Here is a 6,355-nt window from a genome sequence, read left to right on the forward strand (position 1 = left end):
ATAATCCTTGACACACAAATTTAAGTAACACTTAACAAATAACTACTCGTTCGAATATTGATTCTGATACGTCAAAATGTTCAGACAAATTATCCGCTAAATTATTTACAATTGAAAAGGGGTTTTTTCGTTTGAAAAAATAAGTTTGTATCCCCATAAAACATACCTTAAGTAGTAAAACAAATATCATTATAATATCATATGGTCTTTAAATATATTTTTATAGTCTCGAAAATCAGATTTTGAATAACTGCATCGTTGAAGAAAATGAGTGGGTGATTATGGTTGATAAATCACCCGGTATATGGTTTACTATATGAGAGTATTATTGCTAATAGGCCAAACGCCATTAAAGCACCGCCGCTCTTTTGTACTTCTACAAACGGTTTTCAACATTTTACTCATTTATTTTGCTGATGGGCTTGTCAACTTTGATGATATAATGCTCAAACGGCAGCCAAACAATTTGTAAATATTTAAATCGCCAGTAAAGTAGTTCTATTAATAAAATAATAGTACTATGTATTAAAAAACATTAATATTCTTTTTTTTTTTTACTTACTCTAAAATTGTTAATAATAATCGTCAAAATAATTACAACTATTTTTAGGAGTTGTAACGAACGGAAGTGGAAAATAAACTTAAATCGACCACGTGTACTGCAGTGGTTCATTGGACTATTTATTTCTATTATTTTATTTAACATAATACATAAGACTTAAATTTATTGATGCCCATTGCTTGCAAGATTACGCAGTACCTATTATATTACCATTGATTATAAATACTTGTACCTATTATATTAGTACTACATTGGTAACTATACTTAAATAGTATTCTTTCACGGTGTACAATTATTATGAATTATTATTGTCTTCGAGTAATATTACTACCTGCCTACGTTACATTACGCATTGGAACGAGAAATTGAACACATATGGAAAATGAGTTTATTTTCCTCGTGTTCATTTCTGTCATCTCGTCATATTATTATATGGCTGAACCTAATCCATACGACGACTTATATGAACGCTGCAGTTACGCTCCGTCAAACACTTTATGACAAGTAGGTATTCCTTCGGTCCATGACGAGTTCAAATGTTAGACATGCGATTTATTTTAAAACTGTATATTACATATTATTATGTGTTTTAATAAACACATTTAATGAAACACTACACGCTCGCTGAACGACAATATCACTTTTCTTTCAAACCCACTTACGCTCAAACTGTAGAATGTGTCAAATGGCTGTCATAATTATTCCTACACGACGTATACAAAACTTTATTTATATTAAATAACTGTATTAGATGTATATACATAATAGCACATACGATAACTTAAAACTATCACAAACAATTTTAACACATTCCTAGCTAATTTATAATACATATACAGTATACACATAACTTTGTAAATTATTACAAGTTTTGATTTCTGTGCAATATATCATTTGCAACTGCAGGAATTGTGTCGAAAATAAAATTAACCGTTTTCGCTTCTTTTTAGACGAAGTATGACAATAATCAATTACCTCGACACTTCTTAAGTGAAATCATATTTATAAATACGTATACGCGTCATTAAAGTCATTATAAGTAGTGTACACACAATTATTAATTAAAAATTAATAATAAAAATCTTAGGTATTCTATATTATAGTTAAAGAGGAATACATTTAAAAGTATAATGTTTTGTTGCTGGTACAGAATCATAGCCATAGAAGGTATGGATAGGGCATTACCATGCACTTGTCCTGCAGGTGTCTTTAACCCCACCCCCCTTCCTAGGGTAAATTTAGGGAGACTTAATACTAGCTATAGTTTGCCACTTGTGTATACTACACTATCTCTTCCGTCGACGCAAAATGAACCATCGGTCGTGGTCCAACGAATAAAACACTAAAACAGGTACTTATGTATACTACCTGCAGCTGTAAATGTATACAATGAAACTTTAAAAATACACTCATAAAGTCATAAAATAATAATAATAGAAGCAATAATTTATGTTTACAATAATGAGTATGGCAAAAAAGCTGGAGCGGCGTTCCTCTAGCAAATAAATTAAGAAACATTAAGCCTTCCATCAAAAAATGGATTCTTGTTGGGTTTTTTGATGCAGTTTTTACTACCCGAACCAGAATAAACCACTCGCATCTTACCCACTCCTTCCTCATAATCAAAAAACCTGCCCCAGTATATATGCGACCGCGACGCATGAAAGGAAAACCTCGTGATTGTTATTAGATGTCCAAAATACGCATGATCAATTTTCAACAACCCAACATCTACTTAGTCCTACCTAGGACTAAACCAAAGAAAACACCGAATCAATCTACAAATTTTTCCGCACCATACATTTAAGCAAAAAATTGTAAACAGCATTAAATATTTCAATGTTGTCTTTCTTACGCACTTAAGTGATTTGCGACCAACCACCGCACCACACCAGACCACTATAGTGGCGTATTTATGGGAGGGAATCAAGGGGATCAATCCCCCCATAGGCCGTATATAATATTCAACATTAATCGCAGACCTAACTTAAGGCCTCTAGCTTTAAAAAGCGGGGCTACTGAATAAAATCATATCCCCCCCCCCCCCCCATGACAAAAACCTAAATACGCCACTGCAGGCCACTGCAATACGTACTACAGTCGAAAACTAGATTTTTTATTTTTTGGAACCCATCGACAGGTATCACATTATGACGTAGCATAACAATATTTTCTATAGGAACCTATACAGCAGTTTAAACGGTGCGTCCAACTTTCCCACGACGCGCGCACAACTGTCAATTATTATAATATAGAAATTTCACTCGAACTCGGCACTTATTGCAGACTATACCTGCCACCTATAACTATATTACCGGAAGTCGCGACGCGGTTCGATTGGTTCCGTTTCTCAAAAATATTATTATTATTTGATGCGTATACACATGCGTATAATATAATAATTATAATATATAATTTAGTGCGATGACGATTTACGGCGACAATCGATGCGCAATAGCCCGCGAGTATAATAATAATATTATGTGCCTATATCGTAACAAAATTATAATATTATTGAGGACGGTTCGCACGCCAAAGCAGTGCAGCGCGAAACGGGTGGATGGGTTAGTTTGTATAAGCAGTGGGCCGTGGAAATTTTATTTCCACCGCATTGTTGTGATCCCGGCCGCTTATAACCGTCGAGCGCACGCCGTGATCGCGTCACTCGACGGTCAGCGGCGCGAACGAACCAATATGGATCGTCGTCTTCATCATCGGCGTGCAACCGCTTGCGGGTGGACGGTGCTTGTGGCGTTGCACTGGGCCATCTCTTCGTCCGCCGAGGCGTCGACGATCCGCGTGCTAGCGTTCCCCAAACCGCCGCCGGACAGCACCGCGCCGGGTCCGGAACCGGCCGAACCGGAAGCGCCGGACATGATGGCGTGCCTGCGGGCCATGAGCTACACGTGCGTGCAGCGCAAGACGGCTGTGTACCTGGACGCCCTGAATCGCTTGGACCGGATACGGCTGCTCGGCGACTTCGTGACCGCGGTCCGGACACGGCCGGTCCGATCCCGGTCGCCGGCCATCAGCGAACGGCTGTTGGACGCCCGCGGCCTCAACAACGTCGTATCGCTGTCGGTGCTCGTCAACGCCGTGGTCGGCGACATCGTCCAAGACCACGTGCTCAAGATCAGCTTCCCACGGATCGTCGACCTAGGATTGCCGTACGGTCTCTCCGCCGCTGCCGCCGCCGACGCCGAAGACGACGACAGAACCGAAGCTCCGACCGACGCCGACGAGTGACCAGACATCACAACACGGCGCTCACCAATAATACGCTATTATGTACCACTGTTGTAGTGGTATTTGTTGTTGTTATTATGTGAATATGAATGCATCAATTTTTTACAATATTCAATATTGTTATTACGATTTACATACTGCATGCAGGTAGGTACGCCATAATATACCTACCCAGCTCTTATCTTCGTATTAATATTCAGACGGAACTCTGGTGTGGTTATCGAAGGGAGGGGGAGGGGAGAAGGAACTAACGTTTTATAACATTTACCTTAACAAAATAAAATGAAAAAAAAACTTATCGATTCGTTCTGTAAAAATATGTTACGATTTCTTAACAGGTAAAATTACAAAAATACATTAGTATACTTAATAGTACCTTATGATTTCATATCGTGGTACCATTTCCTACGTATTTTTTTATTATTTATTTAATATAATAATCGCTCACAAGCTTAAGTTATTGGAGAATGAGTCATTTTTTCAGTTAAAACTTTTTATCGCTTTTACAGTGAAAATACTCCAAGTACTTTTTAAAAGAAAACATAACGATTATTTCTGCAACCATTTCACCCCCTCCTTCACCTGAAAAAAAATCGATCCTTGCTTTATACCAATGACTATATGATTTGATGCAGTATGTTATCGTGAACACTTAATGTAATATTGTAATACCTAATAAGTAATATCATACATTTTATAACTAGAAATTAAATTATTTAAAACTGTGTATGAATCTATCTTGTATAATAATAATGTATGATATATTATGATAATATTATATTATGAAGTTTCAAATACACATAAGGTACGCGAAACAAATCGTTTATATATATTTTTTTGTCATGCGTTGGTGTACGCTGAAAATTTGACGGTTTTTATTTTAACTTTTTATTTGCATATTATTTAAAATAACGACTACGGAAACTGTAGCACTTAATGATTTTTAATAGCGTTTTAGTAATAATTATCCAAATTTAAATTCCAACTACAAAATCATAATAGCTTTCGCTTATGCGGGGTTATATTCAACCCTAAATTCTCTAATGGATATAAAATGTATGAGACGTTTGTAGTTACATGGTCAATTTACATTCATGAGTTGTTGTAATATGGTTTAACTTAAACTGGATTAGACCTAACAGTATTGTAAATATTAAATAATTTAATTTTCTCTTTAAACACGCAACATCATTAATTATTTATATTATAATTATGTTGAGTAATCAGATTGCTGTAACTCAACTTATGGTCATTACGGTTTAGTCATAAATGATTCATCTCGTTGTTGGGTTACCCGAGCAGCCATGGGGCTGCATCAGGTAAACCACGTAAATTAGCATACGACGTTTGAAAATTGTATTATTATGCGAAGTACCTTCACAAACGTACGGTAATTAGTATATTTATTTATAACTGAATTTAAAAAAGATTAATTCCTATGTTCAACGACAAAATAATCATATTATGCATGTAATAGGGGGGGGGGGGCAGTGGGCCACTTTAGGAATTCAGGAAGTTTTCGTGGGTCTTCAAAATAATTTTAATTTATATGTTATCCAGAGAAAGTAAAAGCAATATCAAAAATTCATATCAAATTAATGAAAACTCCATTAAATTCACCATAAAAAAAAAATGGATTTCTTGTCTGCGGGCCAGATAAAGTTCGTCCACGAGCTGCCATTTGAGGACTCCCGATGTATGCAATACAAATTACAATTTACCGGATAAATGTAGTACGAGTTATTTTTGTTTGTTTATTATGTTATTATATACTATCATCGTGTATATACTAGTAATATAATAAGTTCCAAGCTTGTTTTTAAAAACAAACAGTCGAAACATAACAAAATATAAATGAAAAGCTTTTAAAAAAGACAAATTGAACACAACGTTAAGTTATATTTTATGTGAATACGTTTTTAATGTAGGTACTAAAAAACATTTATTCTTTTAAGTTTCCATAGTATATTTTTTTTATGTATAAGCTTTAGAGATCAAGATTACACTTTGAATTTTGTTGTGACGTTATTCAATTTTAAACATTTGCATTTGTTAATAAATAAAAATATATATTTATATAATATACCTATGTATCAATATAACGTGTGCCTTGTAATCATAATATGGCAGTTAAATTATTATTATCATTTATTATCATTTGTTTCAAAAAAGTTATCATGATATAGCTCAACTATTATACAACTGAAAATAAAATTTGACTTATTTTAATAGAAATACAAGTGCGCGATCAAAACCCAACGCTGAATCCCGATATATTTTATTATTTTATTTTATTTCATTAATATTGTATTCATTATTGTGTTCGAGCATGAATCGTGGACTCAGTTTGCGCGCCAGTTTTGTTTTCTTTAAATTTCTGCTTTTTTCCCTCTGTTTCATTCAGTCGCTCCTAATAAATACCGTTTAGCCCTACCGTTCTATATCTTTGATGTCGTCCAATTATTAAAATTGGCAACTCCGTAGTAGTCAGACGTTTTTTCTCTTTGCTCATTAAACAAGAATTTTCCGCATCACAAAAAACGTTCG

Source organism: Metopolophium dirhodum, chromosome 6, assembly GCF_019925205.1.
Source record: "Metopolophium dirhodum isolate CAU chromosome 6, ASM1992520v1, whole genome shotgun sequence".
NCBI lineage: Eukaryota > Metazoa > Arthropoda > Insecta > Hemiptera > Aphididae > Metopolophium > Metopolophium dirhodum.